Genomic DNA, 19,929 nt, shown 5'->3' with positions numbered 1-19,929 from the left:
CATATAGGTTCTTGTTATGCTCTCATTTTTCTATAATCTGTCGCAGTGTGATTATTTGATCATGGCGTCACATGCCATGAATATTCTCAAGGTTACATTCTATACTACTTCTAACCCACTTCTCTAAGACACTTGCACAGACATTACATGATATGCTAAGAAGTAAAATTCCTCTGTACTTTTCACATTTAACTTTATTTCCCTTTTTTACATATTAGTACAATTAATGCCTTAGTCTTCACTACACCTTATGCCTTTCAATAAATTATATTTTCCACAACCTTTTCTAACTCAGTAACAGAGACAGTATTCATTTCAACTTTTTTCTCTTCTTCAGTGATGTCTTTATACACTTTGTCCAACAACTCAAAGTATCTACTCAACACTTTTAAAATATCCTTCCTGCCTGTTTTAGTTTTTTACCTTTTTTGAGGTCTCAACTGAATCTCAAATTATTTTTTCATCTTCTGATAGTTTTGTGATATTTCTCATATTTCATATATTTCTCAAAATTCTCCCAAGATTCTTTATTATCTTGCCTTCTTCCTTATATTTCCATAAAGATTCATTACATTTTTATTTACCAAAAATTCCATATAATGCATTTTCTTTTGTGTAATTGGATCCAACATGCTATTTTCAATTTCCTATCTTTACAACATTTTCCCATGTGTATTTTGAAGCTTCCACTAAAGATCTCAATAAAATTTGTTATTCTTCATCAAAAGTCATATTAGCATTAGGAATGCCACTTCATTTTTGAGGAAGGAGGTTTCTATTTAGTTGGTAAAACAAATCTTTTTGACTTTTGACTGCTGTAATACTCTTTTGTATCTCTTATTTTTGGTGCTAATTATCATTTTTAATTTGCTCAATACAAGGTGATGATCACTTCCAATCTCAAACCCCCTATATATCAACTATAGTCAATAGCAGAATATAAAGGCTACAGAAATCCAACTAGTTGTTCAAGATCCTTTTCTTTAATGATGCAGTCAATTATGCCTTGTTTCTGTTATGTTTTTCCACATAAACTTGTGGCTATCTTTATGTTGAAATATTGTTGTTATTTGGTTTTTAGGAGCATTAGCAACTAAGGCCATATTGCTCCGGGAATATGCGGTGGTCATTCCCTGACCTTTCCGCATCCTCCGTATTTGGTGGTGATGGGCTCGAACCCCGGTCTAATCAAGAAGTGTGTGCTACACACTGTTGAAATATTGTGTTTATAATTAAGAATGCATGGCTTTCTCCAAATTCTAGTAAGTAACCTTTTACCATTATTGTTAGGTTTAACTTTCTCTACAAATTTTCCTAATATCTATGATGGCAAAACTGCATTTCCTATCCTGCTATTTAAATACCCAACCAAAATGTTATTTCTTTGTCAGAAGTTTCTACTGTTATTTCTAAGCCATTAAAGAACTCTTCCAATTCATCTTTTTCTGAATCATCAAATAGGCAACACAGGCAAGTTCCATCACTGCATTTTCTGTCTTATAATTTGTCTTCATAATTCTACTAGATAATGCTTTTCAGCCAATTAAACTTTCCTCAAAACTAATTCAAAAGGATACCATACAAATTCTTTGCACTGTTAATTAGTGTTTATCTGTAACTCACCTATATTCATTCTACTGCTTTCTGTGATATCTGCTATTCTAGTATCATATTAACTAGCATGGCATATTACATATTTAGCACACAGTATGTGCTGGTCCCTGCAATCAGAGAATGGATCGTGTTAACTTGAAAAATATCTCTGCCAGTGTATCTCAATTGTTGCACATGTAAGAATGCTGCACAAATTGGAGCAGTGTGGCATTGGAGGCAAATTGCTGCTATGGATAAAGGGATGGTTCAGTGGGTTGTTTTGGTTTTTAGGAGCATTAGCAACTAAGGCCATATTGCTCCGGGAATATGCAGTGGTCATTCCCTGACCTTTCCGCATCCTCCATATTTGGTGGTGATGGGCTCGAACCCCGGTCTAATCAAGAAGCATGTGCTACGCACTGCTGGTCCTGCCCACCTCGTATGGAGGCGCCTGGTTGAGTGGGAGAAGACAGAGAGTGGTAATCAATGGACACTGCTCTTCGTGGAGTCCCCCAGGGTTCAGTGTTCGGTCAATTGTTGTTTTCTGTATTCATCAATGATATTGATGATGATATATCAGGCTTAATGTCCAAGTTTGCAGACAATACAAAGGTCGGCAGGGTTGTTAATGACACTAATTGTAGTACGGTGCTGCAACAGGATCTAGAAAAGTTGAGCAGGTGGCAACTGAAGTTTAACATTGACAAATGTAATGTACTGCATACGGGAAGCAGTAACCCCAGAGTAACGTATCAACTGGGTGGTACTACACTGACAGTGGTAGAGAGTGAAAAGGATTGGTGGTAATTGTGCGGGCAGATATGAAGTTTTCTGAGCAGTGCAGATGGTCTGCAAGAGTAGCCCATGGGTCTTGTCAATGATATACAGGAATTTTTCTAGCAGGGATAAGAAGAATTATCCCCTTGTATAAGGCAATGGTCAGGCCACACCTTGAGTACTGTATACAGGTCTGGAGCTCATTTTAAGAAGGATGTAGAGCTGTTGGAACGAGTACAGAGAAAGGCAACAAGATTAGTGAATGGAACAAAGGGTTGCTCTTACGAAGAAAGGCTTAAGTTTTGCAAATTACAGTGTCTGGAGACTGGGCACCTGTGAGGTGATCTGATTGAGGTGTATAAAGCTTTGAATGGTTTGAGCATGCTCAATGCTGATGGGATTCTTCCTCTTGCTCAGAATAATCACCTGAGCGGGCATAATTCAAATTGAGGAAAGACAGTTGTAGGAAAGATGTGCGGAAGTTTGCCTTTAGTCAGTGGGTGGTTGATTGCTGGAACAAACTTCCATCTGTTGTAGAAGTTGATAGCTTAAATAGATTCAAGGCAGAACTAGAGGAGTGAGTGGATGGGTGAAATAAGAAGAGTGAGTTTTTTTTTTTTTTTTTGGCTGATGCTATATAAGTAGTAGTAGTGGCATGTGATGCAAGAAACCAAGTGTATGAGCTTATGCAGCATCAGCCAAAAAAAAAAAAAAAAAAATCACACCATTCCCTCCAAATGCCTGTCCAGTTCCTCCTCAAATTTATGATCATGGAAGTTTGTTCCAGCAATTAACCACCCGCTGGCTAAAGGCAAATTTCCGCACATCTATTCAAATTAAGTTTCTTTTCTTAATTTGAATTTATGCCCCCTTAGGTTCGTAATCTGAACAAGTGGAAGGATCCCATTAGAATTCAGCGTGCTCAACCCATTCAAGGCCTTATACACCTCAATCAGACCACCGCGCAGGTGCCTAGTCTCCAGCCAATGCAATTTGCAGAACTTAAGCCTCTCTTGGTAAGAGGATCTCTTCATTCCCCTCACCAATCTTGTTGCCCTTCTCTGTACACACTCAAGTAAATCTACATCCTTCCTAAAATGAGGCCTCCAGACCTGATGATGCAAGAAAGCTTGCTTTCTTGCATCATCATGTCCTACCATGTTGATAAGGTTTTAGCTGCAATTTACCAAATTTATTCAAATTCCATATTTGCAGTCTATCCTGATTTGTTCAATAGCCAAATAGCTGGCTCTCCGCAAGCCTAGTTTTAAAGAAATATAGGGGGTTACATGGGTTGACAAATTCAGACCGTTCAATAACAAAATTTAATTTAATTTAATTTAAAACGCTTTTCAGTCTCCTTTTGAGATATTTGTCTGCAGAAGAAAAGAACCAAAGGACTAAAAACTTACATAATAACATATTGGGCAATATGTAAGTTTTATTCTTTTGGTTCTTTTCTAATCTCAAAATCAAAACAGAGTCATAACATATAGTTTAACTTAAATCTTATCTTATCTTATCACGTATTAGGCGATACGCCTGTTCCGATCTCGAAGAGGTCTGCCCACCTTTTCTTTGGTCTTCCTCTGTCTCTTTTTCCTTTTGCTCTATATGTGTAAGCTAATTTAGGGAATCTATTATCTTCCATTCTTTCTACATGTTCTTTCCATTTTTGTCTATATTCTATAATTTTTTCATTAATTGAGTAAATCTTTAATTCCTTTCTAATATTTACATTTGGTATTTTATCTAATTTTGTACATCCTTTAGCATATCTTAAAAATTTCATTTCTGCAACTTGTATTCTATTAATGTCTCTTTGTTTCGGTATCCATGTTTCAGAAAAAAAGAAGTGTTGATATTGCCATTACTTTGTAAAATTTCAATTGTGTTTCTTTCCTTGTTTTCTTAGCCAGAGTTCTTTTTATCGTTCCATATATTTTTTGAAATTTTGCCAATTTCTGGTTCATATCTTCTTCGACATCATATGTTATATCACATCCTAGATATTTAAAATGTTTTACTTGTTCTAATATTTTATTGTCTATAACTACTTTTGTTCTCACCATATTTTTCCCCTTAAAAGCCATTGTTCTAGTTTCCATTGTTGATTTTAACTTTATATTCTTCTGTTATTTGGTTTAATTTAAATACTGCTCTGTGTAAATTATCTTCACTATCTTGAATAATTACTTGATCATCTGCAAATAACAGTGTATTAATCATATTCTTTGTATTTAAATATAAACCTGTATTAATTTCTTCTTTCCATTTACATATCATATCCTCGATATATATGTTAAACAACGTTGGTGACAAGTTACATCCCTGTCTAACTCCTTGATTTATTATACTTTCTTTTGTTAATTTATTACCTGTATCTATTATTATTGTTCCTTGATATAAACTCTGTATTATTTTTGTAAGATGCTTTGGGTATCCTTTATTACTCAATATGTCCCATAGTTTTCATCTGCTTACTCGATCAAATGCTTTTTCATAATCTATAAATGCTAAATGTATTTCTAAATTAAACTCTTTTCGTTTTTATATTATTTGTTTTAATATAAATATACAAAATCTGTACATGATCTTCCTTTTCTGAATCCTGCCTGTTCTTCTATTAATATTTCATCAGAGATCATTTTAATTCTATTATTTATTATTTTGCTATACATTTTATATACTGTATTTAGAATGCTAATCCCTCTATAATTCTTTGTATCATTTCTATTTCCTTTTTTAAATAATTTTTGCTATCCTCCATTCTTCTGGTATTTTACTGTTCCCAATGTTCCCAATATTTATTAAATGAATTTAGTATCCTGTCTTTTAAAAAACTTCCTCCATACTTGATCAGTTAGCATTAGCATTAGCATTAGCAGAGGCATATGATGCAAGAAAGCAAGCTTATTCAGCATCAGCCAAAAAAAAAAAAAAAAAAACCACTCCCATTTCACCCCTCCGTTCGTTCGAAATACCTGTCCAGTTGAGCTTTAAATTTGTTTAGGCTATCAACTTCAACAACAAGTGATGGAAGTCGGTTCCACCAACCAACCACCCGCTGGCCAAAGGCAAATTTCCGCACATCTATCCGACATCCGTCCTTCCTCAATTTGAATTTATGCCCTCTGAGGTGATTATTCTGAGAAAGATGAAGAATCCCATTGGCATTGAGCATGCTCAAACCATTCAAAGCCTTATACACCTCTATCAGATCACCTCGCCGGTGCCTTGTCTCCAAACTCTGTAATTTGCAAAACTTAAGCCTTTCTTCGTAAGAGCAACCCTTTGTTCCATTTACTAATCTTGTTGCCCTTCTCTGTACCCGTTCCAGCAGCTCTACATCCTTTTTGAAATGAGGCCTCCAGACCTGTATACAGTACTCAAGATGTGGCCTTACCATTGCCTTATACAAGGGAATAATCACCTCCTTATCCCTGCTAGAAAAATTCCTGTATATCATTGACAAGACACCATGAGCTACTCTTGCAGCTCGTCTGCACTGCTCAGAGAACTTCATATCTGCCTGCACAATTACCCCCAGGTCCTTTTCATTCTCCACCACTGTCAGTGTAGTACCGCAGAGTTGATACGTTGCTCTGGGGTTACTGTTTCCCATATGCAGCACTTTACATTTGTCGATGTTAAACCTCATTTGCCACCTCTCAGCCCATCTGTTCAACCTTTCCAGATCCTGTTGCAGCAGCATAGCGTCAGTATTGTCCTTAACGACCCTGCCAACCTTTGTATCATCTGCAAACTTGGACATTAAACTTGATATCCCATCATCAATATCATTCATAAACACCGAAAACAACAACGGACCCAACACTGAACCTTGAGGAACTCCACTAATAACATTAGTCCACGTTGAGCAGTGTCCATTGATTACCACTCTCTGTCTTCTGCCACTCAACCATCCCCTTATCCATAGCAGCAATTTGCCTCCAATGCCACACTGCTCCAATTTGTGCAGCAGTCTTCCATGTGCAACAGTATCAAAAGCCTTTCTAAGATCCAAATATATAATATCAAAGTTATTCCCTGCATCCAGTTCTTTTGTGACTACATCATAGTATCCAATCAAATTGGTCAGGCAAGACCTGCCCTTAACAAAACCATGCTGCGTCTGAGCTATAAATGAATTCTTGTCTAGATGATCCTGCAGTGCTTCTTTAACCAGTGCCTCCATTAATTTACCTGGAACAGAAGTTAAACTAACAGGTCTATAATTACTTGTGTCAGCCTTTGATCCTCCTTTGTGAATTGGGGTTACATTTGCACATCTCCAGTCTATGGGCACCTCCCCTGAGTCCAAAGAAGCTCTCATAATTATGGCTAGGGGTTTGCATACTTCCTTTGCTGCCTCCTTTAATATAACTGGATAGATCCCATCCACCCCAGGTGCCTTTTTTATGTTTATCCTCAACAATCTCTCCTCCACTTTCCTCTCAGTTATTACAAAATCATCCAGCTCACTGCCAATGTTTACTTTACCTACATCATTCTCCTTCCTGAATAACTCCTCATGCGTGAATGTAGATGCAAAATACTCGTTTAGATTGTTAGCCACCTGAGCAGGATCCTCAACTGTTGTACCATCAATATCCAGTGGACCAATCTGATTCATCCCTTTCCTTTTCGAGTTCAAGTATGTAAAGAACTCTTTTCTGTTTTTCTTTGCATCCTTTGCCAAGGATTTTTCATAGTCTGCCTTTGCCTGCCTAATCTCCTTTGTGACTTGGTTACAGACCAACTTATATCTATCATAGGCTTCCATGTCACCCATTAATTTGTATGTATCCCATGCATTTTTCTTCTCTGCCACATGTCTCATTAGTTCATCTGACAACCATTTAGGCCTAAACCTTGAACAATATTTCTTAGTTGGTATGTAAAGCCTGGTAGCCTCCAAGATTAGTTCCTTGAATGCTTCCCATTTTGAGTTTGCTGTTGGTAACATCATCAGTTGGTCCCACTGTATAGAATTTAAATACTGTCTCAGACCATCATAGTCGCCTTTACGAAAACAAAAACCCTTCCCTTTACCTCTGATGGTAGTTACCTCCTTGAGTAAATCCCACTTCAACACACTGTGATCACTGCCACCTAGTGGTTCATTTATCTGCAGGTTCTTAATGCATGAAGAATCACTACTGATAATCAGATCAAGAGTATTGCTCCCTCTTGTTGCCTCACGAACATGCTGATGTAGAAAACAATCATCCAATAAATCCACAAAAGCCTTGCTAGTGTGCGAGTGACCAACCCACAAATTCCAGTCAATATCTGGGAAATTAAAGTCCCCCATTATAAGACTCTCTGATTTACTGGCCCACTCTATTTCCCTGTACAATATCTTATTATACTCATCAGAGTCATTAGGCCTATAGCACACTCCTACTCTCAATTTTGATTTCCCTATGCTTATGTCACACCAAACTGACTCGACACTGCCCTGTCCATCGATGTCGACTGGCTTCACTTCCTTGGACTTTATGTGTTTCTTAATTAATAGCATAACCCCTCCTCCCCTCCTGTCCTGTCTATCCTTTCTATACACATTGTATTCCCCAAAATCCAGTTCCGCATTACTTATATCTGTGTGACACCACGTCTCTGATATCCCAACAATATCTGCCCTTGATGTTTTGAGCAATACCTCAAATTCATCAAATTTATTTACCAAACTCCTAGCATTGGTGTACACGCAGGTATACATGCACCTGTTTCTATTCTTAGCTACCCTAACACAACCCATGTGTTTACTTGTACCGCAATGACTACCAGCAGTCTCTGAAATATCCTGCATCTTGTTTTTCAGACTTCTGCTCATTTCAATAGAAGCAGTGCAAGAATCACTTCCACCTCTGCCACTGGCTACTGTTAATCTATTAGTCCTTGTATCCCCCCCAACTAGCAGTTTTCCGACCCACCTAACACTGCCTCGACAGCATCAGCAAAAATTCTTGCACCCTTTCTATTTAAGTGTATCCCATCCCTGTAGAAGCAATCTCTCCTGTTAACAAGTACAGTCCAGGCTGAAAAAAAATTCTACCCCTTGAGCCTTGCACAATCCCTCCAGGGCCGAATTGATCGACAAGGCTCTCATCATATACTCCCTCCTATCGTGTCTGGGCAGAATTGCAGACACTTTCAAGTTCAACCCTAATTCACGGCTTTTTTTCAACAGTGACCTGTACTTGCTAAGTAATTCCGCCGGTCTCCTACTCTTAATATCATTAGTGCCAACGTGTACAACTATATCACCTTTTGTGCCCTTAAAAGATGATATCCGCTCTACAACGTCATCAACCTTTGCCCCTGGCAGACATACCCTGGTCCTATTCCACCTATCCTTTTTACAAAGTATGTTCCCCGTTTCCCTGACAATAGAGTCACCAACAACTACTAGTTCCTGTGGGACCAGCGCATTCTGCCTAGGGGGCTGTTTCTGTGTTGCCTGATGACCAAGTGCAAGCTCTGGCGTTGATGTGGGCAGCTGAGAGCTTGATGGGCCCCTCAATTTATTTCCTTCGAGGGCATCCACCCTGTCCTTCAAGCTCTCATAAAGGCCCATAACAACGCTGAGTTGTCGCCTGATTTCCTTGCACTCCTTACATCGTGCACACACAGAGACATCCCCCTTGGCAGTATCATGTCCCGTACCCGACTGCTCCGCAAACATCAAGCAAACAGTGCATTTTAATAGACTGTGATTCAGAGGGCAACTGCCCCCCTCAGTTCTCCCCTGAACCACAGCACTCCCATTAGCTTGAGCCTTTTGCTTTGCTGCTCTGGTCAGAGTCATGATTCCGATTTAATTCAATAAAATTCAAAACAAAAATTAAATCCTTAAGTTATATCCCAAAACAGTTATGTTATATATATATTTTTTTCGGTATCTAGTGTTTTCTACGAGTTCCCTTTATACAACTTCCGTATCACGTGTACCACTATAGTTATGTATTAATTATTTGTTACGATTAAGTCGTTATATATATATATATATATATATATAGAGTTAAAAGTACAATTTAATTGACAATAAAGTTTATCAAGATTAATAGATTTACTGATTAATTGACAATATTATATTATGCACTATACGACACTAAGCTTATGCTATCGTGTAAAAATGGCGGGAATTCACGAACGGTATTTCTACGGACTCGTAAGTATTGATTAGCTTCCAAATCTCGCTATCTCAATTTAGAATAAGCTAAGGATCCTGACTAGGTCTATAATCTACTTATAGAAGATAATTTGATATAACAGTTGGTTAATAAATCGACTAAATTTGGTTAAAAAAAAAATTTGGTTTGTGACACGTGGATTTGATACCGTTACCGATACTAAGTAATATCTACAAAATCTCTGTCTAAGTTAAACTTTAAACTAAGTATCGTAACTAGGAATATAAAGCTACTCTAGAAAATAAGTTAATATGACAATTTAAACTAATAAAGCAGAAAATAAATCAGGAAACACTTCTCTGTTTGAAGAGCTTTAAGGAGCAATGTCCGCACAGGCTAACCTCGCACCCAGTTCTGCATTTATACCATCCATTCCTACTGCTTTCCTATTTTTTGTAGCTTTCAATGCCTTTTCCAATTCTTCCTTCATTATCGGATCTATGTCACTATTATTATTACTATTATTATTAGCTATATGGTGCAAGGAAGCCTGAGGCTTATGCTGCACAAGCCAAAAAAAATTCCCAAATTACCCTTAGAGAGAGAGAGAGAGACCCTTAGAGAGAGAGAGACCCTTAGAGAGAGAGAGAGAGAGAGAGAGAGAGAGAGAGAGAGAGAGAGAGAGAGAGTCAAAAGTAGAAGGGAATCACCAAGAAGAGAAGAATGATGATATCCAGCTCAGGATCCTGGATGTGCCAAGCCCATAGTCACTAACTGGGTATAACTGTATCTCTTCTATTTGATATGTTGGGTCTTTCCATAATTCTTCATAATGTTTTTTCCATTGTTCTTCCTTTATTATATTTATTCTTGGAGTGTCTTTCTCTGTGCTATTCAAGTGTTTCATCATTTTATATGCCAAATTTTGTTTTCCATGAACATCATGTTCTCTTTTGCTTATAAATCTATCCCACGACTCTGTTTTAGCCTTCCTTATTATATCTTTAGTTTTATTGCATTCTTGTTTATATATTTCTTAATTCTCACCTGTCCTGTTTTGTATACATTTAAGATATTTATCTTGTTTATCTTGTAATGCTTTAGCTATTTCTTCATTCCATATCTTTCCCCCCCTCTTCTTATAGTTTTTCCTGAATTGTTCTAGTGTCTCTTTTGTTATCTTTTGAATTATATTTCGTATATTATTCCATTCTTCTTCTTCTTCTTCTATTTGTTCTCTCTCCGATGTTTTAATTATTTCATCTTTAATCCTATTTTCATATAAATTTTGTATACTTTCTTCTTGAAGTAGATATACTTTATAACCCAACTATGACCCAGCTATATAACAATGGAAGAAGAGAAAATAGCTTTTCTCTTCTTCCATTTAGCCCATAACTCTATTTTTGAAGCCACTAAAAAATGATCTGAATTAATATCATATCCTCTAAACACCACAGTATCTCGACATTGTTTTGCTAATTTTGGATTTACTATTACAGAGTCTATAGCTGATTGTGTACCTCTTGCCGACCATGTATATTTATGAATATCACGTTTTCTAAAAAATGTATTTGTTATCTTTAAATTATTAAATGTTGCAAAATCTCTTAATTTATATCCATTTCCATTTATTTTATTTTCTCCATAACATCCCATATTTTTTTATTGGCTTATTCCCTACCCGAGCATTATAATCTCCCAAAATAACTTAAATCTAAATTCTATATTTCAGTGTTAATATTTTTAGACCTCAAAATTTATTAAACTTATTACAGGAACTCCCCGACTTATGTAATACTCGATTTACGAAAGTTTTTGCCAGCCAGTGCAAACTTAAAAAAATCGTGGAAAAGTATTTTGCATCCCGTAGAAATAAATGGAGGTATCGTGAAAATATCGTAATGTAAAGTCAATAACACTTTTTTTTTTTTTTTTTTTTTTGTAATTTGTTCCAATCCTTGGAAGTTGAAAATTTCGCTATATAACTAAGAAGAAATCTTTATTGTACAATAAAGATACAATAAGCTATTTATCTCTCTAAAAGGTCATATTTATAATGGAAATTGCACCACCCTTTCATTGTTATCATATGTTCCTGTTAGAAGAATCAATTTTGAAAAATTTTGAACATGCATTGCCAAAGTGATATTTTTCTAAAGGAAGTTTCTGGAGATCATGACCAAAAAACAATATGCACTTTTCGGTTTATTCTAATTTTTCTTCGGTTTATCTAATTATAAATGGATAGTTTTTTTTTTTTTTTTTTTTTTTGTTAGTTGTTGCCGCATCAGTTTCTGTGGCCATAATGCACCTCCCAAAGTTTTTGCATTTTACTCTGATCCTAGCCTGAGGCAGGATTCGAACCCATGACCTTTGGGTTGCCAGGCAGGCACTTTACCGACCTGGCTAGCCCGGTCAGCAAATGGGTAGTAAACTCGATTTTATTGCATTTGCGATAATACCGATAACTATAATTGTGTGGGTTTTTGCGCTATTATGGTGAAATGTGTTCCCCTTCACTGAAATTTTCAATCATATAAAAAACAAATTTTCAGAAACTTCTATTCATTCTTATTTAGGTATTACAATGAAGAAGGAAAAGTGACCAACAGAAAGTGCAAGTGGTGGTAGTGCCAGGACACAAAACAAAATTGATTTAGAAATGAAGATAAAAATTATTAAGAAGTACGAAGCAGGACAAAGTTTGCCATCTACTGCAAGGGAATTAGGTCTTGCTGCTTCAACAGTGAATACTATTTTAAAGGACAGTGCATGTATAAAAGAACATGTCAAAGGATCAACGCACTTAAGATCAACAGTGACCACAAAACAGCGTTCAGGTGCTATATTGAAGATGGAACAGCTGCTAATAATATGATGGAAAATCAGATTCAGAAGCAAGTGCTCCTGAGTCTAATGACCATTCAAGCAAAAGCAACAAGTATTTATAAAGATATTAAAGATAGGTACGGCAAACCCCAACCCGAGTTTGTGGCAAGCAATGGGTGGTTTAATAGGTTCAAGCATCGCGCTGGTTTCCACAACATTAAAGTAGGTGAAGTCACAGTGCCGATTCTGCAGCTGCTCAGAAATTTTGTGATGTGCTAGAAAAAATTATTGATGAAGGCGGCTATTCAACGCAGCAAATTTTTAACATTGACGAAATTGCTCTGTATTGGAAAAAAAATGTCGGATCAAACATACATTTCCGAAGAGATAAATACAATGCCAGGTTTCGAGGCATCAAAAGATAGGGCCACACTCTTGCTTGGGGCTAATGAAGCGGGAGATCACAGATTAAAACCACTGCTTGTGTACCATTCTGGAAATCCTCGTGCATTTAAGGGCATCAATAAAGCCACCCTACCCGTGCATTTCAAATTGAACCAGAGAGCATGGATAACAATATCTCTCTCTTTTGAGGATTGGTTTAAATGCTGCTTCATTCCCAGGGTCGAAAAATATTGTAAAGACAACGACGTTCCTTTCAAGATTTTGCTTCTATTAGATAATGCTGCTGGACATCTTGCGCATCTAGATGATTTCAATTCAAACATGCGAGTCATATTTCTACCGAAATTTACAAAATTTACCTTTGGAAATTTTACCTTTGGAAATCTTACAAAATTTACCACGCCATCTTAAACATTAATAAGGACTGGGCGGAAATTACTAAAAGTTGTTTAAATGGCGCATGGAATAAAATATGCCCACGGCACATAAAAGACTTCAAAGGATTTGAAAAAGACGAATCATATGAAGAGGTTACAGATAAGATTATAAAGGTTGCAGAGCTACTTCAGTTGGAGGTTGATGCCAAAAACATGGAGGATTTAATAGAGAAAGAAGAGAAGGAATTATCTAACGAATAACTTATTGACTTGCAGGCAGCGATAGTGAAAGAAGAAAATGCTGAAGAAGCTCAAGATGAACCAAATGAGGAGTCGAGAAGCTTCATCACCAGAGAGATGGCAATGGCATTTTGTGAAATTGCACATGCAATGGTGAGGTGACAGCGAACGATTCTTAAAAGTTAATAGAGGGGTGAACAATATGCTTGCTTGCTACAAAAAAATCTACAATGAAAAGAAAAATGCCACCATCCAGTCATCCATTAATACGTTCTTTAGTAAGGTTGAGCGGCCAACCCATTCTATATCTCCACAGCCCTCAACCTCCACAGGGACGTACTTATCAGCTGAAGATATCGATTCTGGAAATGATGCTCAAGAGTTAAGACTTACTGACGTTATGCCTGTCTCCTCTCTTTTTTTTTCTAATTTTATAATTTTGAAATTTTTCTAAATTGCACACTTTTGTAATTTTTCCTGTGCATGAGATAAAAAATTGAATAAATACAATAAATAAATAATTCTATTTACATGTTTGTTGCACATTTCTTTTTTGATTGAATCAATTCAGCGAGCACAGTTGCGAGTGCTGCACAAACATGGGGGAAATTCCGACTTACGTAGCGTTCCGCAGAACGCAACCCTTATGTAAGTCGGGTAGTTCCTGTATTATTACAAATGGTAAATTCAAATCTTTGTTTTAAAACCATTCTAAATTTTTGAAATTGATATTAAAATCAAGATAAATATTGTTGTTTCAATTTTATTTTTTCTAATTTAAAATTCTGCCTGATCTGCTTTTGTGTCAATAGGAGTTATATTTCGTCATTGATTTGGTCTAAGGACATCAACAGCATACGTTTAAAATGAACTAATTGATTTCATATGAAAAAAAAAAAAAAACAAAAAAAACCTCCCTGTATGATGTGTACAAAAACCAGCTAATCACCCTCCCCAAAAATTATTAGAGCCTTTAGACAAAACCAATGATGGGGTACAACTTCTCCATCGAAAATAAAACAATTGATTAACAAAATTAAAAGTTAAAACTCATAAAATAAAAACAATAATATTTACCTCATCAAATAGAAAATTTTAACACAAACGTGACCAAAAAAAAAATAATAATAAAAAAATAGAAGTAGATGATAAATCTAAAACAAAAATAACACAGATAGACTTGGGTACCTTCAAATTGCAAAACTCTATATAATGGCTGATAATATAAAAAATGTAATACATTTTTCAACTGGATTAGTGGAATATGAAAAACAACTATTTGAGCTAAATAAATAGCATATTTGTTAAACTCAAATTTTTTTCCAGAATTCATCATGAATACAGTTGAATCTTGTTAATATTGGCTGTATGATTAGGATTGTCTGGTATTCTTGTAAGTAAATGAACAATCTGTGCTAGGTCATTAGTAATTGCAAAAGCCTCAGCATCTCGACCTCCTGGGTCGGTGTGACTAGAAAATGGAAGCCAGCTGGAGTTGTGAACATTAAAATCACCAAGAAAAATTACCTCACTGTTAGGAAAGTTGGACTGGAGAAAGTCAAGTTGCAAAGAGAGGAAGTCAAAGAGCTCCAAGTGATTAGTGGAGTTGGGAGAACGGTAGAGACAACAGATGAATTTAACACAATGAGGTAGAGAGATTTTAAGCCAGAAAAGATCAAAGAGAGGAAATTCCAAATTGCCAAGTCTCTGACAGGGAATATCAGAACGGACATATGCACAAGTACCACCTTTGAGGCGAAAGGAATCATACAGCGAATAATTTGGGCATCTGAGATGAGCAGTAGTTGAATCAACCGATAACTGAGATTCTGTCAGAAAAAGTATATGGGGTTTGGCAGACTGCAAGTGGAAATGGACATCGTTGAGATTAGAATTGAGACCACGTATATTTGTGAAATGAATTAGGAAGTGCTTGGGAGGTTTAGATCTTTTCGCAGATAAGCTTGCTCTATTAGTTTGACAATTCATGGTGTATTCAATAGTAAGAAAAAGTGAGTGGGATATGCTGTATGAAGTAATGAAATTTTTGGATATGGCGTACATGTGGTAAGAATATACCCAGATCCTTGACATAACGTGGCCTCGACAATGCTCCCCGCATACACACTACTCAGACTCCCTCCAGTTACTATCTGGCAGAGTAGAGGTAGCAAGATTATACACTAGCTGATCCGGAAGCCTCCTAGAGAGTTACCAATAGGTTCGGTCCAGTGTACTAACTAGCGGCCGGCCTGCGAACACTGCTTTAGAGCTGTACCCTCAAAATGTAAGGAATATTGGATCTCGCCACGACATTCATCATAACTTCAAAAGTGATCAATCATACTGCATGATGGAAGAGATAGGGAAGGGTTGACCGGAACTTAGCTCTAGAGACTAAACATGGGTTCCACCACTTCAAGCCTCCAATAAGCAAAGTGGTGGTATTTCACCGGTTGATGAGAGTCATCTACCACCTAGTACTGCCTGGTAACATAGAGGGGCGGCGTTCCTCCATGTGGTGTGGGCGCCACACCTCGACCCCTGCTTACGTTGGTTCACACCTGGGTGGTTACCTGCCATGTACTTGTGCATGGAGGTTATACCCAGGATTACTAACAGTCCCACCATTGTGAAGGTGCAAGCAGAGGATCTGGCTGTCACAGACCATCTGGACTTCGCCGAAATTGGGTCCACTTACTTGAGTGTCACCTGAATATCAGTTCCATCAGCGTTTTAGACTCCCAGGTAGAAAGTACAGCTTGTCTGGCATATCTGAGAGAATGTCTGTGACAACTTCAAGGACCATTTGTAAGATAAACTATTTGTAAAAATATATTTGTAAGATAAACTAAGAGAAAAGCATTTAACAAAAATGAAAATATTGTACAGTATATATTTATCCAATTTTATTTGTACAGTTTTTGTTCTATATGCATTTGTAACTACAGCATAGAAATTATAAAATGCAATATTTGTTTCTTTATCAATGTTAAAGCAGGCCAAACACATTCTCTATTATGCTCAATGCATTTTGGACATGTTTTTAGATGGCAGTGTGTGTGTGTGTGTGTGTGTGTGTGTGTGTGTGTGTGTGTGTGTGTGTGTGTGTGTGTGTGTGTGTGTGTGTTTCTTCAATTTCACTGTCAATAAAAACATCATTGTTTTGCTTGGTGCTTAGCAACTCTTCTGGTGTTGTGTTGCTGTGGTAGAAACTACATTATGTACCTTCAAAAACTCTTCAAATTCCCCCCCATTCCTCAATGTTGCTATCACATTCGTCTGCTGGACCATGTTTTCCGATGATATTCTATCTCTAAAGCCATCTTTCTGAAGCAGTTGATTATTACACTTGACAGCATGACGAAACGAATGGCCCTCAGTCCCCAGTGGCTTTCACTCCTCCTCTTACAGCAGCGAGAGGATCACAGCGGAAGCAGAGGGTGCTAAGAATCTCTGGGTACAACCAGGCTGCCATGCATTGAAACTGAACTTAGCCTGTTACAACGTAAGATCGCTCATCGGCGAAGATAGGATATTAGAGCTCCAAAAGAATTAGAAAATGTGAATTGGAATATCATCGGTTTGGCTGAAACAAGAAGAAGAAATTAATCACTTATAAGTTTATCAAGTGGAAATCTGCTGTACACCAATGAAAACAGTGAAAGGACAGAAGGTGGAGTTGGCTTTCTGGTCCATAAAGATATAAAAAACAACATTTTTGAATTCAAAAGTACATCACCAAGAGTGTCAAGACTACTACTCATGATTTCTAAGAGGTACAAGCTAAAAGTTATAATGATTTATGCCAACAACAAGCTATGACGATATAGAGGTTGAAGAAATGTACAATGAAACTGAGTCTTCCAGATGAGCAGAAAACCCACTACACTATGATTATGGAGGACTTCAATGCTAAGATTGGAAAGAGACAAAACAGCACAGAAAGGGGAACTATAGGAAATTTTGGAATTGGTGAAAGAAATGAAAGAACTGAAAGACTTGTGGAATTTGCAGAATTTCAAGGAATGTCAGTAATGAAAACTTTTTTTCAAGAAAAGGGTCAACAGAAAGTGGACATGGAAGAGCCCAAATGGATTAACAACTAACTGAATCGATTTCATCCTCACTAAAAGAAGATACATTGTGAATGATGTTAACATCCTGAACAAGGTAAAAGTTGGAAGCGATCACAGAATGGTAAGATGCAGACTTGATATAGACGTAAGAAAAGAAAGGAAAAAACTGACTCAAGGAAATAATATGGTCTTTAAGATAACAGAAAAGGAAAAAAAGCAGTATGTACTGGAACTTAAGAACAAGTTTGAGCTTCTGCAGACTGTTCAGGACCAAGATATTGACGAGGAATACTACAAATTTCTGAAAGTGATAAAGCCCAAAAAACCTATTGGTAAAAAGAAATTCAAAGAAGAAAAAATTAGTCAAGAAACACTTGTCATGATGAACTGAAGATGACAAATGAAGAGCAAGATAAACACTGAAAAGGATAACATTGAGTTTAATGAGTTATGCAAAACCATTAGAAAGAGACTCAGAGAGGATATAAGAAGATTTAACACAAGAAAAGAACAAGCATATCTAGATCCTGTTGCAGTAGCGCACTGTCATTAACAACCCTGCCTACCTCTGTATCATCAGCAAACTTCGACACTAAGCTTGTTTGTTTGGATTTTTTTGGCGCATTAGCAACTAAGGCTACAATGCACCAAGACTAGGTAATATTTAAAAAATTTAAATTTAAACTCTGGGTGACCTAATTAGTAAGGCCACCGTGTCCAGATATATAATAACAAAGACATAAGAAATAAACCAATAAAGATGTAACAATAACATGAATTAAATACAATTAAAAACTTTTATTGATTTAAAATGGCTAAAAACAGCAGACACGTTGTCATTGTCGGATAAAATCTGACTGAGTGTATAAGGCTCAGTCAGATGATTAAAAGCGGTAAAACGGGTACTGCTAAAATCTGGACAGTCAATTAAAAGGTGTCTGATCGTTAAAATAGTGCCACAGGACACACACATAGGAGGGTCATCAGCCCTCAGCAAAAATGAATGAGTTAAATGACTGTGTCCTATGCGGGTCCGGGCGAGAACAACTTCCTCCTTACGATTCCTGCACAGACTAGACTGTCACGGTTCAATTACAGGCTTTATATGATATAATTTATTCGCAGTCTGTCTATTCCACGAGTCCTGCCATTGGGAGTGTATGTTTTGGTGTATTATTTGCCTGTAGTCTGTATAGGGGACTGACAGGCAGCGGTTATTATTGGGAATTGCTGATTTGGCTGCGGCGTCAGCCAAATCATTTCCCCTAATCCCAATGTGGCTGGGAATCCAGCAGAAGCGGATATCATATTCACATCCACGGAGGAAGTGAATATTCTGCTGAATACTAGACTCGACACTAAGCCTGATATACCTTCATCAATATCATTGATAAATATACAAAACAACAGAGGACCCAACATCGAACCCTGTGGGACTCCACTACTAACATTAGAAGAGCAATACCCATTAATTACCACCCTCTGTCTTCTCCCACTCAACCATCCTTTTATCCATTGTAGCAACTTACCCTTAATACCATTCTGCTCCAATTTGTACAATAGTCTTCCATGCGCAACAGTGTCAAAAGCTTTCCTGAAATCCAAATATATGATATCAAAATTATTTTGTAACCACATCATAATATCCTATCAAATTTGTCAGACAAGACTTTCCCTTAACAAACCCATGCTGTGTCTGAATTATTGCTGCAGTCTTGTCTAGATGATCCTCCAATGCATCTTTAACCAGTAACTCCATTATTTTACCCGGAACAGAAATTAAACTAACCGGTCTGTAATTACTCGTGTCACCCTTCAATCCCCCTTTGTGAATTGGGGATACATTTGCACATCTCCAGTCCGTGGGGACCTCCCCTGAGTCCAAGGATGCTCTCATAATTATGGCTAAAGGTTTGCTTAGTTGCTTTGCCGCCTCCTTTAATATAACAGGATAGATCCCATCCACCCCAGGTGCCTTTCTTATGTTTAACTTCAACAATTTCTCCTCCACTTTGCTCTCAGTTATTACAAAATCATTAAGCATCCTGCTACAATTTGATAACCTTCTGCCATTTTCAAACCTTAATAACTCCTCATGATGCAAAATACTTATTCAGTTTGTTTGCTATCTGAGCAGGATCGTCAACAGTCGAACCATCGATATCAAGTGGACCAATCAGATTCATCCCATTCCTTTTAGAGTTTATATAAGTAAAGAAATCCTTGCTGTTTTTCTTAGCATCTTTTGCCAAAGATTTCTCATAATCTGCCTTCGCTGCCTAACCTCCTTTGTGACCTGATTACAGACTTGCTTATATCTGCCATAGGCTTCTGAGTCGCTTGATAATTTATATACAACAATCATCCAATAAATCCACAAAAGTCTTACTAGTGTGTGAATGACCAGCCCACAAGTTCCAGTCAATATCAGGGAAGTTAAAATCCCTCATTATAAGACATTCTGATTTACTAAGTAGAACATGT

The 19,929-nt window shown here is 37.0% G+C and overlaps 1 protein-coding gene across 3 annotated transcripts in view; it reads right to left on the bottom strand.

The window, feature by feature from the left end:
• hppy (MAP4K3-like protein hppy) overlaps positions 1-19,929 on the bottom strand; it is a 394,076-nt gene that overhangs the window by 270,500 nt on the left and 103,647 nt on the right. The window lies entirely within an intron of this gene.

Source organism: Mastigoproctus giganteus, chromosome 6 (assembly GCF_048544385.1).
Source record: "Mastigoproctus giganteus isolate SK-2022 chromosome 6, ASM4854438v1, whole genome shotgun sequence".
Lineage (NCBI taxonomy): Eukaryota > Metazoa > Arthropoda > Arachnida > Uropygi > Thelyphonidae > Mastigoproctus > Mastigoproctus giganteus.
Note: the sequence above shows the minus strand (reverse complement) of the source record. Positions and strands in the feature narration are given on the sequence as shown.